The sequence below is a fragment of the Falco rusticolus genome, chromosome 8, assembly GCF_015220075.1.
Source record: "Falco rusticolus isolate bFalRus1 chromosome 8, bFalRus1.pri, whole genome shotgun sequence".
In the NCBI taxonomy this organism is placed as follows: Eukaryota; Metazoa; Chordata; class Aves; order Falconiformes; family Falconidae; genus Falco; species Falco rusticolus.
Genome location: NC_051194.1, coordinates 3,211,992 through 3,237,038, shown reverse-complemented (window position 1 = coordinate 3,237,038; position 25,047 = coordinate 3,211,992). Strand labels below are relative to the sequence as shown.

General features: G+C 43.3%; 1 long non-coding RNA gene across 1 annotated transcript; it reads left to right on the top strand.

Annotated features, from left to right (window-relative positions):
- Positions 1-10,765: 10,765 nt before the first annotated feature.
- LOC119152995 lies at positions 10,766-23,752 on the top strand. Its single transcript, XR_005106001.1, has 5 exons — positions 10,766-10,912; positions 11,981-12,180; positions 13,126-13,233; positions 22,118-22,190; positions 23,555-23,752. It is a non-coding gene; the product is annotated as an uncharacterized LOC119152995 (long non-coding RNA).
- The last annotated feature ends 1,295 nt before the right edge of the window (positions 23,753-25,047 follow it).

The following is a 25,047-nucleotide window of genomic DNA, read 5'->3' as shown; positions in this document are numbered from 1 at the left end:
ACCTGTCTCCCTATTTACATTCTCTAGCACATAGACGGATCTATTCAGTGTCCAGGCCCCTTCTTGTAAAACCTGGTTGCTTCGGATTTGGGTCACAATTTAGGCAATCTAGTATACCTGCTGCTTCTCTTGATTCCAAGCAAGAAATAACTCAAGCTATGAGAATAATTTGTAATTTCTTCATATGGTGGTAGGTAGCTACTAAAATGTTAAGATGTCCTTACATTTTCTGTTAAGCTGAAATTCAGCACCAAAGGCAAGTTGCCATACTATCGCCAAGACATCAGATTCATTGTGTGAAGCATGCTAAATATTTCAGCTTGTTAGTAATTTTACTTTATCTTCCCATGTATAAGATTTAAGAATAAAAAGCCTCACAGCAAACCTCAGGTTTTCTAGGCAAAGCACACCCAGTCTGTGAAAAGAACCAGAAATTGTTCGATCTGACACTGTTAAATAAAAGACTAAACTTTCACCTACCTGCCTGTTTGACATGAGTTGTTGGACAGACTGAGTAAGCTGCTCTGGGAAGGAGCTCGCGTTCCCTGGTGCCCTGGGTAGGGGTGAAGGATGAGTCTCTAAAGGTCTCATCGTCTGGGATTTTGTCGTAGTTGTGTGGTTAGAAATCATACCAGGATAGAACAGCTCAGCAGGGATTCAAGTCCTCTCTTCTCCAAAGGTCCACTTGTGGTCGCCTACACTGTCTGCCTGGAGCACAGGGAGTGTTCAGCCTGCGGGAGCGGTGGGAGAGATGTGTAGGAATGGAGTCATGGTGCTATAAGCACCTCCATCTGTGAATCTTTATTGCTTTTCGTGCCACTTCACTGCAACATGGAAGAGGCACAGAAATTATCTACTTTGGCTGTAACTTTGAAATGAAATTGAGACAAAAGCCCAAATAAAGACAGCTTTACTGGATTCTGTTGAATTCTGGACGTGGATTGGAAATGGGCAAAAGGAAAACTGAGGCTTTGAAAATATTAAAATCTAAATAGGGAATTACTCATCTAATCCAAACTTCATCGCTTGATCCTATTTCTGTTACTTCAAATTACATTTGTGTGTGTGATACCATGAAAGGTACAGTATTCATTCCTGAGCCCCTTATCTGCTGCTTGTCCACGAAGCAGCTGTAGTTGATAGCAAGTAATTCATGGCAGGTGTGTGTATGTGTAAGGAGTCAAAGTGAAAATGGCAATCTTAACACTATATACATGGCAGATCTCAAAACACTTCACAAAGTGAAGGTGCCTAATTTAAAATCCTCCCACCACCCAATGTACTAGTTAAGAGGAGGGAGGTGAAGCATTTGTTTGTAACTGAGCTATTAAATGTAGGATTTGTGTCTCATAAAGTGGCAGCATTGCTTTTCAAGGCTGATTAGGAATGGTGACTAGATTTGGGTCCCACAGCCCTTGAAATGAATGTAAAACTCACTCCACTTCAATGGGAGACGGGTAGAGAAAGTTGTTCCTATTCCAGTATCTTCCCCTATGAGCGTCACAAGTAGTGTAGCCTTGAATTGCATAAATATTGTACCTAGGTTTTGAATATTCTGGAAGTAATCCTTAATGTTAGTGGTAGCAAAGTGATACAAGAGGTATGAATCTCCTAAGAATTTAATTTTAAACACTGCATCTGAAAGTAATGCAGTTCTATTACAACATCAAAACTACTTTGCATATATATATACTTCTCTTTTTCAAGGCTGTCAATATGATTTATGAGCAGCAATTAACTAAACCTTTTAACGCCATGTGACAGAGGTGTTGCTGGGCCCACTTATGAGCTAGGCAAGCTGAGGCACAGAGGTGTCAAATGTAGCTTGGCAGCGATGCTATTGCAAAACGAAGACCAGAACCCAAGAACCCTGAATCATAGCCCCTATTCTAAGAGCTGTCCATTTATTGTTAGAAGAGAAGATCATTAAAATCCACTCCGCTTGCCTGGGAGACTTTAGGAACTTACACATGCTTTTAAATGCAGAGGGGTTATCTTTATTAAATGATGAATTTATTCTTCATTATACATAATGCTGAAGAAACATATCTAAACCATGGTGGAATGAGAATCAATATGGGTCAGTAAAAAAACATTCCTGCTGAAACAGACTTTTCCTGTCATTCAGCAATGTTTATATTCTGTGCTCCCATTCTGCCGCTCTACCTATGTAACATAAAAGCATTTTAAAAAGGTAAATGGCAGATGGCTTGTAGACTACCGTACTTTAGTGCTTGTAGACCATGAGCTTCCTTCCTCTGCTGGTCAGCAGGACCGAGGCTGTATCAGCCTTCACTGTAAGGGGCAGGTGTGGGCTCTGTGTGCTTTTTGCACTTACAAAATAGTCTGGATTTGCAAATCCCTGTTGAAAGACTGGCCTCGGTGCTCTCGTTGGAAACCTCATAGGATCGTATAATGCTCCTGATGGGGGGAAAAGGTGTTTGGAAAAAGGCACTCCAGTCACGGCAAAATTTCCCCCTACTTAGCTGAGGGCACAGCAGCACACAAACCTTGCAGTGTCCCTCAGACACCATGTTCGCTCTCAAATGCACCACTACTGCTGTGGCTGTAATGCTACTGAGGCAGTGCTGGAGTTATAGCTGAGTATCTGCTTGCAGTTGTGGTCCCAAGAGGGTCTGCAAGGTGTTCTAGATTGATAGAAGAGGTGCACTAAGTATCAGCTGATGCTGGAATCTGGATACGGCCAGGTATTTTGGAAAAAAAAAAAAAAAAAAGAAAAAAAAAAAAGAAGGATGTCAACCTCTACTTCACAGCACTATGTGTGAAAGAAGAAATTTATATCTCATAGCTTCCTACCTGCAAGTACATTCACATTAGTAATATGGTAAAAATTCCAGAAGATCTACTTTGCTAATTGTGGAAGGACAGAAACATGTGAAAACTTGATAAATACATCATGGGGACTTGCCATGTGTTTAAATCTTGGAAAGGGAAATGCTTTATTCACATCTGAAAGTAACAGCTATGTAGTAGTGGAAATAATACTTTTTTGTTGTTGTTGTTGTACAGAGGTTTCTGCCGCATGGCAGATGATTTAATCAGGGGGATTTTTTTAATAAAAAAGGAAAGTAGAATATAGATGTGGGTAATTAATTATAGGAGATCCTATTTCTGTTTTTAGCATAAATGCATTTGTTATTTGTAAACCTGACTCATTTTTAAAGACACACATACAAAAGTGGGCCCACATTCAGAATTATCCAGTTCCTTGTATGAGTGGTGCTTCATAAGCTGGTATCAAAATGTTCCCTGGTAATGGTCTGGGCTACCATGACAGTTATTGCTGCGACTGATACACATCACCTTTATGTTTATTTTCACATGCAACAATATCAAACTCAGAGCAGTATTTAACTTTTTGCAGATAAGTATTCAAAAGAGAATTAGGTAAAGAGATAATATTGCTGAAGATAACCTCAGAGATATAAACCTCATTCTCAAAATCAAAACTAAAGGCAAAATAAGTAGCCTTTTAGGACCCTGCAATCCAGCACAAACTTTGCAGCCCATAAGACTGGATGGTTTGACTATCCTTATGTTGTTCTGGACACCTGATTCAACTCAAAATTCTGCAAAATTGTAAGGCAATCCCTGCCTATTGTTTGTTTGGTGTGGGTTTTTTTGCCCTTTTTTTTTTTTTCTTCCTCCTCTGGCTGAAGGTGCAAAGCAAAATAGGTCTGTGGTCCTGCTCTCATTACAGCCTGTGAGAGTTTGCTTACACTGAAGTCACTGACCAAACCCTCAATAGCTTTAATGGGGGCAAGAACAGGCTCACCGTGATTTAGTCTAAACTGTTCAGCTCAAGGCAGAGAGACGGGGGCTCTTTGAAAATGACAACTTGTGGGTTTTGGAGAGGTCATTAACATATTTGTCATGGGGGAAAGAGGGTAAATAAGGAACTTGAAAAGAAAGACAGATATTAATTACGCTTCAGACAACATTGTTGTGTGCTGATGACATACTGTAGCTCTCCAGACAACTATAATTTGCAAGTGAACCCAACGAGTATGAGACTTTACAACAAGCCAAGCAATTAGTTCTTCCTGAGTTGCAAGAGTGACATCATGTGTGCAAAACATGCCTTCGCCTTCAGCTAACAACACGTACTCATTTATTCTTCCTGTAGGGTCACTGTTTGCTGTGAAGGCCATTAAATCATACCTCTGATGGATGCGCTAAGATTGAGTAGTGAATAAGGGTCCCTAAAGTGCCGATAAAGAATCATGTGTCCAAAGCACCAACTATCAAGAAAGGCAACTCCAATATCCTATAGCTGGCCTAAAAAAAGTTTTGTGTTCTTCTAAATGCCTTAAGTTATTTTTCCAGGGTCTCAAAAACTTGTCCTGTTAAAGGGATCTGACCTGATAAGTGGGGTTTTGGGGTTTTTTGTTTTGTCTGGAATTTGTCAAGACTTTGTCAGAAAAGGTGAGTGGTTGCTTTTATGAGGTTTTTATACAGAGTTCTGAAAAAATCAAGGATTTTATTTAACTAGGAAATGTAATAGAAATTAAATACTTGAATAGTGATAATACATATCTGGATATAGATTTCCAGTAGAGTGTGTGTGTGGTTTCATAGGCTGGATTATGTAATGTTTTGTGCTGCATGAGTTTATCAAAGAGACTATAAGGATCCATCTGGTACTCAAGGAGGAATAAATCATCTCATTGGTCTATAGAGACAATCACTTTTATTCTTTAATCAGATTCATAATCCCACTGGAGTCACACATACTACTTACCTGCAGTAAATTAAGCTCCTGCTTAAGTGCTTTGTAGAATCAAGAGCCAAAAAAAATCCCATGAACATTTTTCACCTCTTTTGTCTGTTTAGAAGAGTGATGCAAATTGGCATGTAGTGTTTGCTATTTTTGCTGGATTAACGAAAAAGAAAAATGGGATGTGAACCAGCTTGACTTTAGAGATATATTTCAGTGTGTGAAAAGCTGCTTTATCTTTTGAAGAAAACTGTTATTACAAATGCAAAATGAGCATTTCACCACTACAGCTTTTTCTAAACAAGGCAGTGGGCACGAAGATTTGCCAGAGCAGATGCAGAACAGGGCCACAGCTAGCATGGCACAGACAGCTGAGGCATCCTGCAACAAATGGGAGCAAGTTTCAACTCCTGCGGTGAGGTGCCAGACAGGGCTGTACACGTATCCTCGTTGCCTTTCCCCAGTCCTGATAGCATTTGATGCTCAGCGCTCGTTGCTCTCAGTAAACCTCTCTGTCCCAAGTTTGCTGTCCCCTGGCAAAGTAGATGGGAAAGTTCTTTTTGGCAGCAGCCCATCCAGACCCCTGATATTCTTGTGCTGCACTTTGTTCTGCAGAGCTGTGAAAGTCCAGGGCAATGACTTCAGTGCAGCAGGATATTTGGATCTAAACACCCACCCCAAACTTTCAGCAAATAATCTATATGGTTCTCTTGTGTGTTTCTATCTCACATGTTTATATAGTCCCCAGAACCTTCTAAAATTTGAACCTGAGGAAAATAGAAACCTGTTCTCTGAAGCTAGCAGGATGTCTTAATAGGAGATGTTATTGCTATTATTAAGAATACTAATAGTCTTATGTTAACCAAAGGCAGGAACGAATGTCTTGCTGGATGGTGCCTTGGATTGCAACATGTCTTTATGTCCTTAGAAAGCTGTGGCAAAAACCATCCGAGAGAACTGGTAAAGTTGATGATGGCTGTTACGTAGAAAGCTATACAGCAGAGAGCTGTGTGGCCTTTTAGTCCCTGCTGGCACTGAAGTTTCTTGGCATTTTTTCTGTTTGTGATAACTCATTCCAGCATAGAGAGGCAGATCACGTACAGCATTCAATTTACAGTTTTCTGCAGTGAAGTTCCTGTTTTGATCATGGCACTGAAGGAAGGTAGACATCCAACAGTGTGATGGTAAAAGTGCCAAGTGGAGCCCAAAGGGAGGAAAAAAAGAATTTAATTCTGTGAAAAAGTTTGAACCTTGTTCCACAGCTTCAACTGCAGGGGCTTTCCTCTTAACTGTAACCTGAGGATCCCTTCATCCAAGCCTGCTCAGTTAACTTTTTTATCTGCAGCTGCCAGCGTGGCCACAGATGTGACAGGGGGAAACCATTGGTTTTGGTGGTGTGGTCAAAAGAAGAGCAAGGCAAGTTTGCATGAACTGCCTTTTTGCTGCACAGCCTGAAGAAGTGAACCTCCCAGAGAGCCAGAATCTGCCTGCTTTGTGGACCATTCTGCTTGAATTACTCCTCTGGCAATGCACCCCCTGAGCTAAAGTTTAATAATATAAAGCTGGTGACAAGCTGGTTTAGGTTTTAAGTGAATGGTTTAGATTAATGTGCTACATTTCAAGGGCAAAAATGTGTAAACCTGGTCTTTACTGAACGCTGCGCCACGTTCCATGTGTTGTTGACCTACCAAAATTGTACACCTTTTTTTTGCCTACCTGACATGCTTCTCCATGTACTGGAGAGACAGAGCTGGGACACTCCACATGTAAATGAACACTTCACAACCTACTTGAAGTCTCATAGCAAAACTGAGGTTGTTCAAGAATCGGGTTGGAAGCCTTCAATCTCAAAAAAAAAGCATGTGTGAGCAGAAAGCGCAGCTATTACAAAATATACATTCTTGTCTCCTGTTTGCCTTGCCATATTGACACATGGTATATGGAAGAGGTGAAAGTTGTCTCTCCTCTCTTCTATATACACACATACATGTGTGCCTGCGTGCCCACGCACATACCCGCCAAGCTCCCCACAACAGCATGTAAGAGAGAATCTACTTGGTGGTTTTAATGAAAATGCAGTTTCATAGCTCTAATGATCAACAGCTGGGAACATGCATGCTCTTCTCCTTCATCTCTAGACTTATTTGAAAGATTTTTGTTTTGTGGCTTTACTGGGTGACTTTCCTGATGAACTGATTTTAAAAAATCATTTAATTTCTTCGAAGACCATAGTGGTTACCATAGAAATACGTTAGCTGCAAAACAAGGAATAATTAGTTTATGTTTGTTCCTTTGTGTCTCCTAATTTCTTCCATTCAGGATTTTTAAGCGTATAATTAAAGGGATTATTCAGCTTTGTGATTCCCCCCCCCCCCCCCAAATTAATTTAAAGACAAAACTCTGATGTCTGTAGAACATAAATAATAATGATTATATGTGGTAATTAGTCCAACCTGTTTGTCCACATAGCAGAAAACAATGTGTTTTCTGTCAGAAGGCTGCAATGCTGACTAGTGGTCACTCTCAGCTTGGACTGGCATTCCCAGTTATCTTTCTCATCCCTTATGGCTACTTGACTAATTACCCTTAACAAAACATGGTTTGGAAATGGGTCTCTCGAGAGCACTGCTGGCGACCTTCTTGTGTCATTCAAGTTCTGGGGCAAGCGAAATTTGACGAGCAAGGCATCGGCAGGCTCCAGAAGTCCCTGAGGTCAGGTGGCAATTGAGCAAGGATGGGAAATATTGCGACATGGGGTTTAAGGTAGTGATTTAACACCTCTGCTTGGCAGGATTTGCCGAGTAGGCAAAGTTCAGCCTGTCTGTGCAGAAGGGCTGAAACTTGCAGGACTTCTCCAGCAACACTTGCGATGGATTGGGCTTTTGCAAAACGGCAGTTTTCCCTGAGCACAGGAAGGGGTGTTGGAGCCCTTCAGTTCAGAGTCATTAGAGGTTAAATCACTTTGCAGCTATTTTCTGTTGGGAGAAATGTTCTTTCTTTAAACCTCCAAGGTGACTAAACAGGAATGAGAGTCTTATCCCAGAGCCACACACTCCTGTTCCCTTTCTCCAGTCCACTCACTCTAGAAATATTCCGTACTAGTTAAGGGAAAAACATCAAGAGCAGGGTTTGCGTGCAGCCTTGTGTTGCCCATCAGACCTGCGTGCCAGCTGGGATACTGCCTGTGCAAACCAGAGCTGTGGCCCTATGCTCCCAGCATCCCGAACCAATGTCCTAACTTCTGAATTCTTCCATGGAAAAGGGAATATATACTGCCAGTACCTGATCTGGTAAGTGTATTTGATGACTCCCCTGAACAAAGCTTTCAGGAAATAATAACAATCTGTGTCACGGCTGTCGAAGGCTCAGATCTGAGTGGGGCTCGGAGATGCTTTGTCCTGGAGTGGGGGGCTTTGGCTGCGTGTTCGCTTAGTCACCTCAGCGGGATGGGAATTTTGAGCGTTACAGTTTCGGGTCTTGGGCTTCAAGTGGGACTAACGTTGACATCAATGCATCTTGTTCCTTATTTGAGCATAATTTTCAAGCTTGTCTTTCTATCAGGCATTTCACATCCCCCGTACCACCTAGGGACAGAAGCACCCAAGCTCACCTGCAAGTCCTGAAGCACTGTCCCCCCCTGCCCCCTCCAACACGGCTCTTTATTTCAGGGCTTAAACACCGTCCCGCTTCACTGCAGACACCGAATTCGAGCGTTCGAGCCACAGCGGCAGGCTGTGAAGGAGCGAGCTGGGGCCAGCCCGAGGGCTGCAGCCGCCGCGAGTGGCACAGCCCGGGCTGCGTGGGCTCGCTGGCTGATGGCCACCCGGGCCGCCCGCGGCTGTGCCGCCCGTGGGTGCCGCTGCCCGCCGGGTCCCGGCCGCAAGGGGCTGCGTGCGGCGGGGGCGCTCTGGCGCCCTCTGGCGGCGGCGGCGGGCGCTGCCTCTGGCGGGGAGGGCGCGCCGCGCTGCGGGGCTGCGGGACGCGCCGGTGGTCGGCTTCTGCCTTGCGGAGCGACCCTGCCGCCCGTCACCGCTCGGTTCCCACGGCTGCTACCGGGGCCAAGCGTGTGACGGCTCCCCGGGGTGGGCGGGGGGTTCAAACCGTGGCGGGGGCGCTGCTGGCTGCCGGAGCGCTCTGCTCGGTGGGGTGCAGGAGCCGCGCCCGCCTCCGGCCACCGAGGGGCGAAGCGCAGCCCCCTGGTTCGGGTGGTGCCCTCGGTGAGTTCTGAGCTTGCACCAACCGAATGCGCGCTTGGACATCGCCTCTGATAGTCAGGACTTCATTTCCAGTGTTGTAAACATTTTTTTACACGCATGCATTGTCTGCTTTAGCTTCTTGGAATATAAACTGAACTTCCTAAAGCAAGGGTGATTTTTGGTAATAGAACATAATGTCCAGGAACAGGCGCTCAGGATAGAACATTCCACTTAATTCAATTCTTGCACAATTATGAGTTGTTTACCTTAAACATTATTCTGAAGAGTAATAAAATAAAAAAAAAAAAAAGTAAAGAAAATTCTGGTTAATAACCTGGGCAAAACAATTATCCTCCTAAGACTCTTTATTGAATCATGTATGCAAAACACAGAAGGTTTTCATAACAGATGTATTTAATCTTGATGCAATGCTTGGTTTTAACCCCACAGTGTCTTGCAATTCACTCAGAGCTGGACTGGTTCTGGTGTGTTTCAATAGAAGAGATGGAGCCAGAAGCCTCTGGGATGCCAAACAAGACTGTGCGATTGTGGAAGCCCCTCAGAGTCTTGTTATTGTCCAGTAGTACCCGTAATAATGAAGGCCTGGAAGATCATTTATATAATAGTTCAGTGGTTTGGTTAGTCTTCATAACAATCTGCAACGGGCTTTGGGAAGCTCTTCCAGTGTTTATTGAAACAAATGTCGGGGCAAGACTATTGTGTTTGTGTTTGTGTCATAGATGTAACCTCTGGCACAAGGAGAATAACCTAGTGGCACGTGTTGCTCCAGAGTTCTGCCTTCTAGGGGGTGGGCAGCATTGGCGGCGCTTTGGTTGCTATTCAGAGTAACGCTGCTTATACTTGGCCGTTGCTGTCCCTAGTAGCAGTGGTCAAGTGCCCTGGAACATGACAACAGCTTGAGTCTGTGGAGCTGCATCAAAGACTGGCCACGTGGAAACAGAGTTACCAAGAAAAGGCTCCCCTAAAAGTGGGTGTGTTAGATTTTATTGCATTGCATCCCATAATGTAGTCAGGTATAAATAGAGCGCAAGATCTTGGAGCTGGCAAAGTGTTAGCGGGTCACCTAGACAATTTCCCTACTTCACAAAAGATGATTCTCCTCGCCGAATATTTATTAGGGCTTTATCGTGCTTGCTTTTGAATGCTCCATGAAGGAGTTTCTACAAATGACCCTTTTCCCCCCAAGTATTTCATATTCTAATTTTCTTCTTTAATTTTCTTTCCTCATGTTGAGAAGAATAAATTTCTTTTTATTCAGTTTCCTATAATTGCTCCCAGTTACCCATCCTATCCTACCCCAAACGCTTCCCTCCCCTTGGTGAACTGGATAGCTGTCAGATATCCCCGGACTGTTTCCTTTGGTCAAAGATATACATAAGCAATTCCTCTAATCTTCCCTCTACAATCCATTCCCTCAGGCTCTTCATTATTTTGCTAGCTCTGCTCTGAGCTACTTCTTATTTATCGATATTATTTTATGATGATTTCTGCACTGCTCGTGCTGCCTTGCTGGCATTCTTCTCTCTCCTGCCCATGTACACGCAACCCACAGAGGTCACGTTTTGTGGGCAGACCTGGCTGATCCTGCTTTCTCAGCTAGGGAAGCTCTCACAACCAGAGAATGCCCTGCCCCACCATGTAATCATATCCACTGCAGACGGGAGTGTGGCATGTCAAATAGTACTTGCAGTTAAATGTCTACCCAGAATAAAACATCAGTGGCAAGCATGACTGATGAGGGAAGAGGACAGTTTTTCCTGATCTCTTAAAAATCCTTTTTCTGAAGAGTCCTCTAGTGTCCGAGATCTTTGCCTGCCTGCTTTTTTGCGGGCAGGAGCAGAGAGCAGGAGCAGTGTTTGAAGCACAGCTGTAAGTCGTGTAACTTGTTTTTAAAGTCACTATTTATTCTCCACTGATATTGTCTGCTGAGTGCAGAAGACCAGAGTCTGTGCTTTTGGTGAGTCTGTCTCCTGTGCACTGGGATTCTTATCATGATATTTCTTGCAACAATAACGGAATGTGATGCATTTCTGATGGGGTGTGGTGTACGTGCCTGTGTTGTTGTTTTAAAGGCTTTTGAGCTTATCTGGAAAATAAGCAGTTAGAGTCTGCAAGTGGAGTTGGTTTTGGGTAAGAACATTTTGAGACTAGACTTTGCCTTAGCCTCTTTGATATAACATTCAGGTTTCATTCTGTAATGGACAAGGAAGATTGTACAAATATATGTTTAGGAGTCTTTTTATAGTAAACAAATTATGTTAATATGCAGAAGAGAAAACAACTTTTAAAACCACTAAATGCTAGTAGTGAAATATAGTGACCATCAAGTATCTCATTTCTGAAAATAGACCACCAGAGAATTATATTTCAAACTGTTTTGCCAGCTGAACATCTTTCTAAAAAGTTAATCTTTACAAGAACAGAAGAAAAGGCTTGAACAATAAGTCTACATAAAATAATTGTACAAGTAAATATCAAGCTAGTCAAGGGAGCAAAATTTGAGTGAACCTCATGCACACAGCGTGTGTGAACAATAAGCCAGGGTGGCCAGACCCTCCTTTGGGATAAATCATCAGCATAACGTGAGGATTTGGCCCAGAGTTTATGATTGCAACGTCTTGCTCCTGGTTGAAGTGCAGGATGTTCTGTTGGTTGTTTACCTTTGCCTTGACCAATGCTGAGAAGAGCATAAAGGAGGCATGGGGTGGAAGGCAGGAACTCCTGGGACTCGCTTTGCTCAAAGAATGTCCGGTTCTGCTGCCCATGTGGCAATTGCTGTTACTCATCTTTTTCCTGCTTCATTTCTTCTTTTCTCTTAGTGCTTGGGAAGGCTGATCTCAGAAATGACCTCTCCATAATAGGCAAAATCCTAATGTTCTTGTTGATGCCCAGATGTTATGTTGATGGAAGAGCTCTGAGGGTGGTGGGAGAAGGGTAAGGAACAGGCAGATGGTGGGTGGGAATGAAAACAGGATGGCACAAAAGCAGAGAGATCTGACAATGCTTTTATTTTTGTTGTTGTTAGACAAAGACTAAGAAAATACGAGCTCAAGTGTGTCATGGAAAAGTGCTGGAGCTCCATCCTTCTCTCTCAAGCCAAGCCAGTTCCTGGAGAACTCTGGATCTGCCAGTGAAAAGCAGTCAAGGTGGACTCTTCCCTGTTCCCACCATAGACCTCTGTCAGCAGAGTGGAATTGCATCATCTGTGTGGACTTTCTGGGCAAGGTTGGCCACTAACTGTTGTTGAGGGTTTAAAAATCCAGAAAATTGTATCATTACAACATCCATGAATCTGCAGTTGCATTGTGCTTGGTTAAGGGTTCGCTTTGATCTTCCCAGAGAACCTAACCATAGCTAGCTGTTTAATAAGCAAGGAAAGGACTTCTCAAGTCTTCTGGCCCATCCCCTGAACCACTACAGGAAAAACTACCTTTGCCATTGCAGTGAAAAGCTTTTTAATCTGCTTTTAAAGACTTCCCATGATGGGAGCTCCATAGCTTCTCCAGTCAGCCTATTCCAGTGCTTTCCTTTCACTAGAGGGTTTCCTTGAACATCTAACCTGAATCTTTCTTGCCAAAATATAAGTCCATCCTCTTCACTATCATCTGTGGATGTGCCCCGTAAACTATTTTCTTGTTTGGATACCTTTTAGGGACTGTGATTGTGTTGTTCCCTTGCTGGTGGCCCATTCTCTGAGCTCAGCAACCTCAGTTTTCTTAGTCCTCTCCCATAGGCTGTATTTCCAGGTTGTCTGGTCATTCTTCTCTTTGGCTTTTGCACTCTCTCCAACTGCTCCATATCCTTCTTGAAGTTGAAGGCGCAAAGCGGTTCGGTGGAACAGCTGAGGCCACGCTGATACTGCACACAGCTGATGCATTTTGTTGTGTATTCTACAGGAAATATTGCATATTCACTCTTTTGGAAACAGCCTGCAATTATAGATGCCTGTTCACTATAATCTTTTCACAAGGCACATTTGCAGGTGCATATTAGTGCTTACTCCTTTCCTTTATGATACTTGTCCATGTTGAACGTAATCCATTTTTATTTCTGTTGTAAAGATCATGTTAAACTTCAGTCCTGTTCTCTGATATGTTTGCAATGGCTTCCACATTCCCATCATCTGCAAAACTAAATGTGCTCTTTCTGTTTTATTATCCCTGATTTTAGGGAAAACACTGAACAGAATTGGATCTGAGACTTCCCTGCAGATCTCTGGTGAATCAACTTGATAATGCGTTGTTGGTGTTCACCTTCTGGGTGCGGCTGGATACCCAGGTACCTGGCAATGGGTAGCCACTTTGGCATCCATGCTGAAGAATCACTCAAACTTTCTGAAATCGATAGGTCTAAAAGTGGCTGAGTACCCTCGTTTTTTAAAATCTAAATCTGACCAGATCTGAGGACTTTTTATGTCTGAAAAATTCTGTTTGTAGCCAGTTCAGAATGGGAGTTACTAAAACCCCTTGAGGGCAAAAAACATTGCCACCTTTGGGAACTGGAAACAACCTGAGAGCCACAGTCTCATGAGATTTCCAGCTCATACAAACTAGTTTCTGTGTGGGTAGGAAGCATTGCGGTAAAGGGATCTGAAGATGAGAAGGGGCAGAAAACTTTTGAACGTGAAGTGTGAACAGAAGCTCAGTGAAGTCAATGGAAACTCTCTGACTGGTACCTCATGGTCGTGTGGAGGGCTGTTAAAAAAGAAGAGCACAGAAAGATAAAGTATACTGTTGAACCAAAAAGATTGTTAAGATAGGAGAGGAAAATAATTTCGGTAGAAACTCTGAGGGCTGTGGAAAGATATCCTTCCAAAGGCTACTTGGAAATGTTTAAAGAAAGCCCTTTCCAGTTAAGTAGTAATGGTAACACAGGACCTGAAAGAGAGAAAGGAGGTGGAACAGAATAAAACCAAAACAGAAATACAACAAATGTAGAAAAAATGAACCAAACAAACTGGTAGCTTTCTGAAACTCCAGGTGGTGTGTACCACCCTTGCCACATTTTAGGGTTTCTTCTTTGAAATTTTTCTTTCTCCTGTCTGGGTAGTGAGCACATCTCCTTTTGTTGAGGGGAAAACTGCCCAGCTGCCTTCAGTGCAGGAGCAGCAGCTCCAGCAGCAGCAGCAGCGGCAGGGATGATGGAGCTGTGGCTCTGTGTGTCTTTGGGACCCAACGCCACGCAGCGTCTTTCCTGTTCTCCTCTTTGCTTGTGTATTTTGCTCCTGTTCAAATAAAGGTGCTGTGATGTTGCTGGTTGGATGCAGCATTTTTCTCAAACAGATAAATACTCTGCCTCCTGTCTTGACATGCTAATTGCTATTAAAAGCAGTGATGTCAGTGCCTTTTGTGGGCCTGCATGTGTACAAGTGTCTATATAAAAGTCTGGGGGCAGAGTTTGCCTATGCCATAACATTTTATCAGCAGCAGGGTAGCAACTGGAGGAGAATTGGTCCCTGGCTGCTGTTTGGTTTCTAGAGCCTGTAGACTGCCTGCTTGTTATAATAATGAGAAATGCAAGTAAGTGGCATTGCATCAGCACTTGCAGTCCCACTTTCTATTGCTGTCATCAAAGGGTTTAGGAAAGTTTGCATTCAGAGGAGTTTTTTTTACAATGCACATATGCATTTGCACAATACTGTCTGGGAAATCCTGTACTGTAGAGAGCAACTTACGGGTAAGGCATGATTTGGGTCTGGGTACTCGGTTCAGTGGTCATGGCCATGACCAAGTGAGAATCAGGATTGAAAGGAGAAAATCGAGGTAGGTTCAGGTGGCCCAAGAAAGAAGTGTGGCTGGGAGCTGGATCATAGCCAGAAAGGTAAAAAAGTGAAGTTGTACCACCCTGCTGTATGAAGCTGATGTGGATTTTAACCAGAAAACTGGAATAATCCTGAGTCCCAAAAACCACTTAGAACAAACACACTTGGAGTATTGTAGATGATTTGAACACACGCTTTGCAGATGATTCTCATTCATTTCTGCCTTTTTTTTTTTTGGTTTGGGGAAGCTGAAGCTTTGTATGAGCTAAAAATAGCAGTACTTACAACCACTTGGATACTTACATTGTGTGGCAGGAACAGAATTATTGCTCTGAGCCTGGATTTCTAGCTACTGAAGAGTTAGTGTTGAAATCTGAAGGTAAAATTCCGTGGTGATTTCCTAGTGTTGGATGTCATGCGGTGCTTTCAAGTTTACCAGCCACACAATAGGTGGGATAAAACTGATACTGATAAAATTAGCACGAAATGTGTTGCTATAGAGAATCCTGAAATGGCATCAATAGGAGCCCCAGGAACACATAAATGGGTTATGAGCGGCCTCTATTGTGGTCAAAAATAAAATATTTATACAACACAGACCCTGAAAGTGAAAAATCAAAGAAACATTTGGTGGGAGCGAGAAATTCATCAACTGAAAAGTGACATTTGCAACCCAAGAATTATCTTTTGCTCTTAAGAGCAAGGATTTTCTTTATTATCCCTTTATGAATCCTTTTGCTTTATTTTTCTCCTATTAAGAGCAAGGATTTTATTTCTTTGTTAATCTTTTTGCTTTCTTTCCCTCCTTTTTACCTCCCTCCAGCCTAGAATAAAATAAAGTGAGGGATTGTCACAAAATCTATGCAGCTTTTGTAGCTCACATGAAGTTTGAAGATATGAGCAGGAGATACTGAGCTAGCCTCATCTCAGTGCCAACTTTCACTTCTAGTGAACACTCCAAATTCGCCTAAGATGAAACATAACTGTATGTTATACTAAGGGATCTGACCTTGTTACTTGTGCACCTAGCTGTATGTTAGATTTTATGTCCTGTACTTGGAGGCTATTTTAGACATCCAAAAAGTACTGAGGATTCCGAGCAGTGCCCCAAACCTCCAGGAACACTTGGGTTAAGGAGCTGATAAACTCCCCGTACCACAGCAATGTCACTGCACCAGGCACCGGGGGGCATTTTAGCATTGTCACTGGGCTTTGCTTATCACTAGATTTTAGGTTTTTTACTTTTTAAATTTTATTTTTATTTTTTATTTACCCACTGGTAAGTTGCTGACTTTTGTCTTTTAGATCACATACCCTTTTTGGGGCAGTTCTCCAGGAATATCTTTTTTGTTTTCCTTTCCCAAACTCACTGCCATCCAGCCCTTCCTGCACCTGGGCACCTGGGGGAAGTTTGTTGGAGAATGGAGTGATAGATTTGGAAAAGCCTTCAGCCTATTAATTGGTGCCTGGTTCACATTCTGGTTTTACAGACAAGTTTTATTATCAAAATTGTACATTTTAATCCTTTGTTATAAGGACTAAGAAACCATCAACTATAGTTAAAATGGAACTCTATTGGCTGTCAGGGGAGGAGAAGGCTCTTGAAGCCATCGGATTTCTTTAAGAGAGCAAAGTTAGTCAGTCATCATCTGGATATTATTGGATTTATTTATTTCACTTCATTAATTTTTAAAGTTTGCTTGCAAAGAAATATATATCCTCTTTGGAATTGCATAAGTATTGGGATGAATATTTAACACATGATTCCCAGAGACATGGGGTTTTGAAACACACAATGTTGTAGCTATTACAAATTAATGAATGTTCTCTTAAATATTTCTGTTTTATATCTTTGCTTCCTTAAAGCCTTGCCAGTATATGGGAAAAGAAAGTTTAATAAAAATAAGCAAATTGCTTTTCAGTTTGCTAGAAGTGATTGATTTCTGCAGACACTTGAATGGCTCTTTCCAGCAGTGCTGGGAACCCAGCGCATGGATCTCATGGGCTTCTGAATCAGGTCCTGTGGTCTGAACTGAATCTTGTGTGCGTAGTCACAGTCCTGCTGAACTCTCCAGAGCTTTAGTGATCCCTGCTAGCCAATGATACAGTATCTCTTCCCCCAAAATGTGTGCTTGGTTCGTTGTAAACTGAGGCATTAGGTGTGTTAGAGGAGCATCATCACCGCAGGCTTAACCTGAGTTCTGGGATCTGGGGCAAACCCCGCGTGTCCTCTGGGCTGACAGGGACGTGATCCCCAAAGCCATGGGGACAAGCGATGACAATGTCCAGCCAAACTACGGGTAAAAACATCTAACCTGACTGTGGCTGTTGGTTTCATGGTATATAAGCTGAGTTCTGTATTCAAGCATCTTGCAGCAGCAACGGCTATTGCTGGTTACTGGCAACGAGCCTGGGGCTGGGTCACAGCAGCAGCACGGTAATAACAGATGGGGAGAGGCAAAAAAAGAGAGAAACGGACTGGGTGTGTGTGGTTTGTGATCTGGTATCTGTTTTTCCCAGGTTTGGAAAATGTTTGACTTTTCCCATCTAGAATTCATTGGAGAATGATCCCGACTTTGCTGAATATTCATTTGGTAGCAGTGAGAAAGGGGGGATGGCCAAGGGGGAGCAGCACTGCTCCGGGAGGTCCATCCCTCACCGAAGGTCCCATGTGGGACCCTGGTTATTGCACCTATTACAAACCCACATTTCTCAAATTTTAGCTTGCTGCTTTAGTTCTGCTTGAGGTCTTTCATGTTGCAATTGCCTCGGTAGTTCAGAAATTATTTTTCTGCTAAAAAAAAAATAAATGTTAAATGCCAAAGAAATATTTGAATCAAAGATAATTATTTCACTTGGATGTGTTTGGTTGTTTAGTGTGGGCCAAAGCTGGGTCCAGAAGCCCACAGTGCTGTGCCGTGTACCAGCAGTGCTGGATGCGCTGTGATCAGCTGTAATGCACGGAAAGCAGAGCAAAAATTATTACTAAAGAAGCAAACGAAATACAGAGTTCAGTACACTCAAATGGAGAACTTTAAAAGTTTCCATTGTTTACTTATCTAATTAAGAATCTATCTCCATATAGGCACCCAAACGGCAGGTACAAATATATCTAGATGTCTATCTTTGTTCCACTGTACGTTTGCCTGCAGGTCTCTATAGATAGAAACATAAAATGGCATGTATATCCTGCTGGCTTTTGAAACTTACAGAAAATTACCAACAGTTTCTTTTCTCTAGTTTGCTCAAATGCTTGTGGTTATATATTCTGAAAGTATAGAATAAAAAAAAAAAAAGAAAAAGAGAAAAAGACAAAAACATTTAGACACTTTGAAAAGCAGTCGCTTTGTTAAAAATGCTTTTTTTTTTTCTTCTTCTTAACAAGCCAACACGCTATTTTGATTCTCAGCCTCTCTGTGTCCTATTTGATAATGTAAAATCGGGTAATATTGCTGATAAATATTAATTCAGAGCTGGAGTCACGTACAGCGTGTGGCACCTGATGTCTGGAATTCCAGTGGGATTTACAGAGCAGGGCTGGATCGCGTGTTTGTTACCAGGAACGTCTGGATATAATAAATGAAGCTTTTGCTCAGAGCACTCAGAGCCCTATTGCATCTTATTAACTGTCTCAAAATCCAAACTAAAAGGAGAAGTTGAAAAGAAAAAAATTTAAATAAGATCAAGAGGACTATTCCTTGTAATTATTTTATTCCAATAAGAATCAAAACATTTGGTAGCAGCACTTAAGCATGAAGAGTTAATTAAAAAGGGAAAATGCCTTAATGAAATTGTAACAAATTAATGTAATGAACATAAATAATATTTAATAATTGAATTAATCTGGCTTTCTTATCTCTTGCTTAAATTTGATTATCTTCTTGATTGTCCATTATTATTCAAAATCTACAAAGAGTATGAGCACACCTGGCCTTATTATTTGCTAAAACAAGACAGCAACAACGGGGACAGCACTTTGAATGTAACAATTCACAGCAATACTTGAAGACAAAGGAACACGGATCTGTTATGTGCTATTTTAAGCAGTTTCACTTTGAAAGTTATTAAAAAATTTGCTATAGATTAGTATTCAGTTAAACCCTTCACTCTGGTAAGTTTATGATGCTGTAGTGCTGTACATGAGCAGCCAGTGCCCCTGTTTTTAAATTTTTTTCCACTGCTGTGTCATGTAATACTGAATTAATTCAATATTATTTTTAGTTATGAATCTACTGGGTTTTCTTATTCTTGATATCATTAGGTTTTACTTTATGCATTTTTAAATTATACAAGTCCATTTCTAATGACATTGGTATGAATTACTACAAAAAAGTTAATGGCTTAATCCTGATATCCTCAAATAAGTGGTGACTGGGCAATGATTTCAGTGACATGAGGATTCCTCCAGCTTTCTCTTGTGATTTATAGCCCTGAGTCAGGAAAGCTCTTAAGCACAGGTACTAAGTTAACTACTTACTTAGGTCCCAGTCATTTCAGGGGGATTTTGGTATCAGACCATTGGGAACATATTGTTAATACTGCATTTGTGTCAGCTGCACTGCAACCACCACCTAAATCCAGCTGGCAAAATCCATCCAGACTTGTAAGGAAAAAAACACTTCACTAAATTTACAAAAATTAGTATAGAGAATAATGAATCTGAAAGGGTTCTAGCTCAGAAATGAAAACAAACACAATACCTAATATTTTAAGGGGGTAATTATTTGCTGAGTTTCTGTTCCTCCAGCCGTGTGCTCTGAGGGGCTGAGCTGTGCATCAGCTGTCTGGGGAACCTGCAGCTTTTTTCCTGCTTCGAACTTGCTAGTTATTACAAGTAGCTGAAGAAAGGCTTTTGCAAGCTAAGTGAATTTATGACTAGCCCAGATCGGAAATCCTAACTGTTATTCAGCTGCCACTGGCTAGCCCTGTTGTAGGGAATTGTTCTGTTCCTTGATTGAATGGTTTTAATTTTCACTTTACTTCCATGTGTATTACAGCCTGCAAAATGAAAACTTGCTTTCCGTGAGCGTTCACTATAGCAGAAGAGACTCACACATCAGCTGGAAAAATTAAAATAAACCCCAAATCCATGAGAGCAGGCAGAATCAAACAGTAACAGATCTGTACAGCGTTGCCTTTGGTGAGTCTCCATAGCTGTGACCCATTCCTGCGCCTGAGTCTGCAGCCTGTAAGGAGGCAAAGCCTTCAGCTCTGAGGGGCCACGGGTGTTTGAGAGGAGCTCACTGCCGCTGTCTCATCAGCTGCAGGTTTGAGGTTAGTGATGTGCAAGTAGCTCTAAAATTGATGGTTTTGAAGGTCTGACCCTGTGTGGTGCTGAGCACTGTCCCCCATCAGCTGGGGACCCCCGTCACTGCACAGGGCACAGCCCAGAGGAGAAGTTCCAATAAACTCCTGGTGGTATCTTGGCATGGTGGTTTCATGGTAATGGATCAAGGTGTCGATGCTCTCCAAGAAGAGTGTTGCTCCTGGAGGACTGTCCCCTTTCATCGGGTGGGCATGCAGACCTGCCTCTGGTTTTGGTGGAAGCTCCTCGTGTGGACTCAGTTTGGGCTGTGAGAGCGCTGATGGTGTGAATTTGGGACCCGCAGCTTTGAGGAGAGCTCTGCTGGATGGATGAGCTGAAGCCGCTGTAGGGAATTCACTTACTGAATTGCACCATGGAGCTGTGAACTAGCTGTATCTCCTGACATGACTTGGGAGCAGCTGAGCTCGGGGAGGCCTTTTAATAGAGTTTTGAAAAAGATGTTTTGCAATAGAGTGTAAAGAAAATTGAGGCTTAGTTTTGTGTATACAAAGGCACCGTGATGCAACGTTGGGGTGGTCGAAAGGAGAAGGCATCACAAGCATGTGAGTGCAGATTGGGTGCCGGAGTTGGAGATGTGCTGGTCACAAGGAAGGGACCAAGCAGGGCCCTTGGAGCCCTTTATTTATATATCTACAGGGCGAGTGCCAGCAGGACGGGGCCAGGCCCCTTCCAGTGGTGCCCAGCGACAGGACAAGGGGCAACGGGCACAAACCGCACCACGAGAAGTTCCAGCTCCACGTGAGGAAGAACTTCCCTGCCCTGCGGGTGACGGAGCCCTGGCACAGGCTGCCCAGCGAGGTGGGGGGGTCTCCTTCTCTGGAGACATTCAAACCCGCCTGGACGTGGTGGGTCCTGCTCTAGGAGAGCTGCTGCAGCGGGGGGGACGGGGTGAGCTCCAGTGGCCCCTTGCCGCCCTGGCCCCGCTGTGACTCTGTGATTCACATCGCACCAGGAGACCTGGGCTGGAGGGTGAGTCGCTGGTCTGGGGGCGGCTGAGCTCCTCGCACAGTGTCTGACAAACCGCTTAGACATTGTCCACAGGTTTGTAGGGGCTGATCTTTGAGATGGGAGGAAGCAGCGCGCTGTTGGCTGGCCGGCTGTGCTGCCAGGGAAAGAGGCTTCCAGCTGGGATTTTGGTCAACTGCTTTGGCAGAGCACTTTGGGAAGTCTCTTACCAACGGTGCAGCTCTCACCAGCACCTCTTAGAGCTGGGCAGGGTGTCGCCGTCTGGCCCTGTCCCCTCGGCCCGCTGAGGCGTCTGCCGGCAGGGTTCCCATCCCGGTCTGTCTGCTTTCCCTCCTGCTGCAGAACGGTCTGCACCGCTCGTGTGGGACCCATCCTGGCTCTCCTTGCTGCAGGTTTCCCTGTCGGGCTGTGCAGCTCAGAGGAGATGCAGGCAGCTGTGCCGACATGACCCCCCACCCGCCCGGCAGCATCACCGCAGGGGAGAGCATGGCACGCAGCCGGCGCAAACCAGGGTGTCTTAAGCCATTTTCTCCAGCATCTAGTTTCCTTTGCAATTGTTTGGGTAGTTCTGTTAGTGAAAATCATAACGAAGGAAAGTTTTAATCTGAGCAGTCAAAAAAAAAAAAAAAAAAAAAAAAGAAACAAGAATGATCTGGAAAAAAATCCCCCAAACTCCTTTCGCCTGCCGCAGAGTGAGAAATGGAAATAAAGGTGGCCACTGCCTGTACTCGACAACGCTGCGACATGTGATATTTTCGGAGGTATCTCGGGAGCATCTACCACATTTTACAGCATGTGAGGCATATCATCTGGAGCCGTTTTGATCTCCTGTAACCTGTTCACAAATGCATGTATTTCATAACAGGTCCTGCGCCCCGATAAAGATCTCTGAGTTTCTTCTGCGCGGTATCTGCAAACAATTCAAAGCTGTTCCACACAAACAAATGTGAGAACCCCCTGACCACAGACTGCCTTTAGAGCAGACCAAGATTTGATGTTACTCATATCTTCCAGTACCTGTCAGAGTTCAAACAGGAAACCTGGTTTTTCCTCTCATGTCAACAACTTTTTTTTCTTTTTTCTTTTCTTTTCTTTTTTTTTCTGAACAGGCGTTCGGCAGCAGGCTCGCACTCGAGCAGTGGAAGTCCTGTATTTCTTCAGGACAAACAAGTACTTGCTCTGGTACGTCATTGCTGACATTAACAAGAGCTGAATATGTGGTTTTCAGTGATCCTGTGGGTGCTTCTATAGAAACGGACATACTGGCTTTGAACAATCACACAAAAAAGAAATTCATTCATACAGGATATAGGTAACGTGCAGCCAAGGGCTTGCCACAGAGAGTGCTTTGCTTGGGAAACGTCAGAAAAAAGCTGGGTACTCTCTCCTGGTACCGCTGTATTTTATGCTTACACAGTAACACTTTATCACTTCAGCCTGTTTGTCAGTTTAAGGCAAACTGGGCTTTACTCAGTAATTTTAGATATATGATATCCTGCTTGCCAGTGCCCCAGTGGTGTCACGTGAAATGTTTAAACAGAATAAATATTCATATTTACCAATAAGGAAGTTTCATCTGAGCATCTCAACTATTAATTAATTAAGATGTCCCCCCAAAAACCACAAAAAAGTCTCTTGCCCAGGTCAAAGATTTGGCCGTAGCCACTGCTGTATGTTTTGGCACTGCTGGGAATAGAAATTAGGAATTATAGCTGACAGGCATCTCCCTTAAGCAGTGCTCATTACTTACCTTTCGTAACGCTGATCAATAAATGTAGTCAAACTGAAACTCTCAACACTTCCCAGTCCAGGCTTGGAAATGCTTTAGTAACATTGAACTTAATCTCCCCATGAAAGTGGGAAGTGGAAGTTTATAATGGAGATTAATCCTTGATGTGGACCAATGTTTGTGACAGAAAACACTGACTCTGTCAAGGAATGGGCTGGTCCCGAGGATCGTTTTTCCCTGTTTGATTTATGCTTGACAGATGTAAAAACCGTCTCAAATGCAGCTGCGTTAAGAAAAGAACACACAGGCATTTCCATGACTTTCATCTTGCTTTGTATTTATGTCATTATAAAACACGCTTTTGTGGCATGCATAATCAAGGGGCAGAACATCTGGTAGAGTCTTGTTACAGCAAAATGTTCATAAAGTTAAATATGATAGTCGTCTTTTTTTATTATTATTTTTTATAAAAACAACAAGCAGCTGGATAATATTATGATGACTAATAATACTGACTGTGAGTGATACATGCTGAAATGATGGTTACAGACTCACAAGATGGAGAGGCAGAGAAGGTCAAGGATCTTCTTGGTCCTGAGCGGGGCAGGGGAGCATGTGACGGCCGGTATGGCGGGGCTGCCCCGCAGGACACCGGCTAAAATGGCCTTTGTGAACCACCAGCCACCTGCAGAACCACACTGGCCATTCCGGTAATAGGCTTTGTTTGCTCTTTATTTCTCTGTTTCCAGCAGGTTTCTGCCCAAATGATTAATTTTGATTTTTTATTTTTTTTTTTTTTTTTCATTTTTCCCAGTAGCCATTTATGGTAACCAAGCTCTTCACCTAAGACCTGACATATCAAGGCTCCCAGAAAATGGCACTGCTGTGCTGTTTGTGTAGCCCGGTGCTGGTGTTCAACGTGCTCCTGTTGATCAGCTGCAGACCTGGGAAGACCTTCACCTCTTGCTCCCTCAGCCCATCTCTGCCTTAAATGCCTGTAGACCAGTAGCAAGAAGAAAGGAATTATTTGCATTCAATAAAAGAAATATTTCCTTTCAAACTTTCTTTCTAACTCTTAATATTTCACAAAACTTCAGTGGAAAAAAATAATCAACTCCAGGTATGGACTACTTATAAGCCTGATTCGGAAAAGAAACATGTGCATAGTGTACATGGCTAAAGTCAAGTACGTGCTGTTACGTCCTGCTGAATGAATAAGTACCTGTGGGTCAGATCAGCAGCTCATATCAGAAATGAGTATTAAAGCATTGACAAGGTCTTAATTATTTGCCTTCTGCTTTATGAAACATCTGTATGTGTCCACTTGGTGGACGCCCCGTGTTATCCACAGGATCTTCACCTACTGACCGCGATTCCCCGGGCACTGAGCCTGACTGAGGATGCTGGTGCATGAACGTGGGTCCTGTAGATGTGGCTGGCGGGGCTTCCCTGGCCGCAGGGCGACGTTACAGGGTGGCAGGAGCTGGGCTGACTCGGGGCTGGCGTCATCTGGGTGCTGATTAAATGGGTTAGTCCTTGGTGCTCACGTTCCCCCAAGGCAATGCCTGCTCCATGTGCACCACTGCATTCAGAGGTATGTTCATGAAAGTGCTGCTGATCCCCGCTTAGTCAGGGGTGTGATGAGCTGCAATTAGGTAAGTATAAGTAATTATAGTCAACTACTGTTTTAAGGCAAACTGGGCTTTACTCAGTAATTGTAGGTATTACTGTTACCAGTACGCATACAGTGGTATGTGTTTTACAGTTATGAAAGCTTCCCAGTAATTGAATGATAGATTATTGCTACCAGCCTGTGCATGTGGAAGAAAACAGAAAATTCTGTTGCTTTTTCATGGATTCTGTTACAAACAGGAAACTTAATCACCCCATAATACTTAGGAAACAAATGGGTTCACCTTGCTGGTGGTTCACACGTGCATTAGGAACATATGCTTGTGCAACCCAGCATCCATAGCAGTTGTGATGAACATACACATTTGGATTTATGGAGGGTTTTAAACTGATGAAACAGGCCTATGGAGAATGTAGCATCACACCCCAGAGAGCGGTGTAGCTTACTGACCTGCTACGACGCGCGGTGGGTGTGCCACCAAACTCGGCTCCCACCAGCACGGCCAAGCCTTGGGAATTCGGTTGTTACAAAAACTCACTGTTTGTAACAACGCTTCAGGCTTTCCCCTGGTCATTACACGGTTACCTTGCCAGGGCCCAGCCTACCACCCTGCCTGGGCAGTGGTCTTACTGGTGAGCCCCGGCAGGTCCGACACGGGTCGTTGTCTCAGGTCCCCT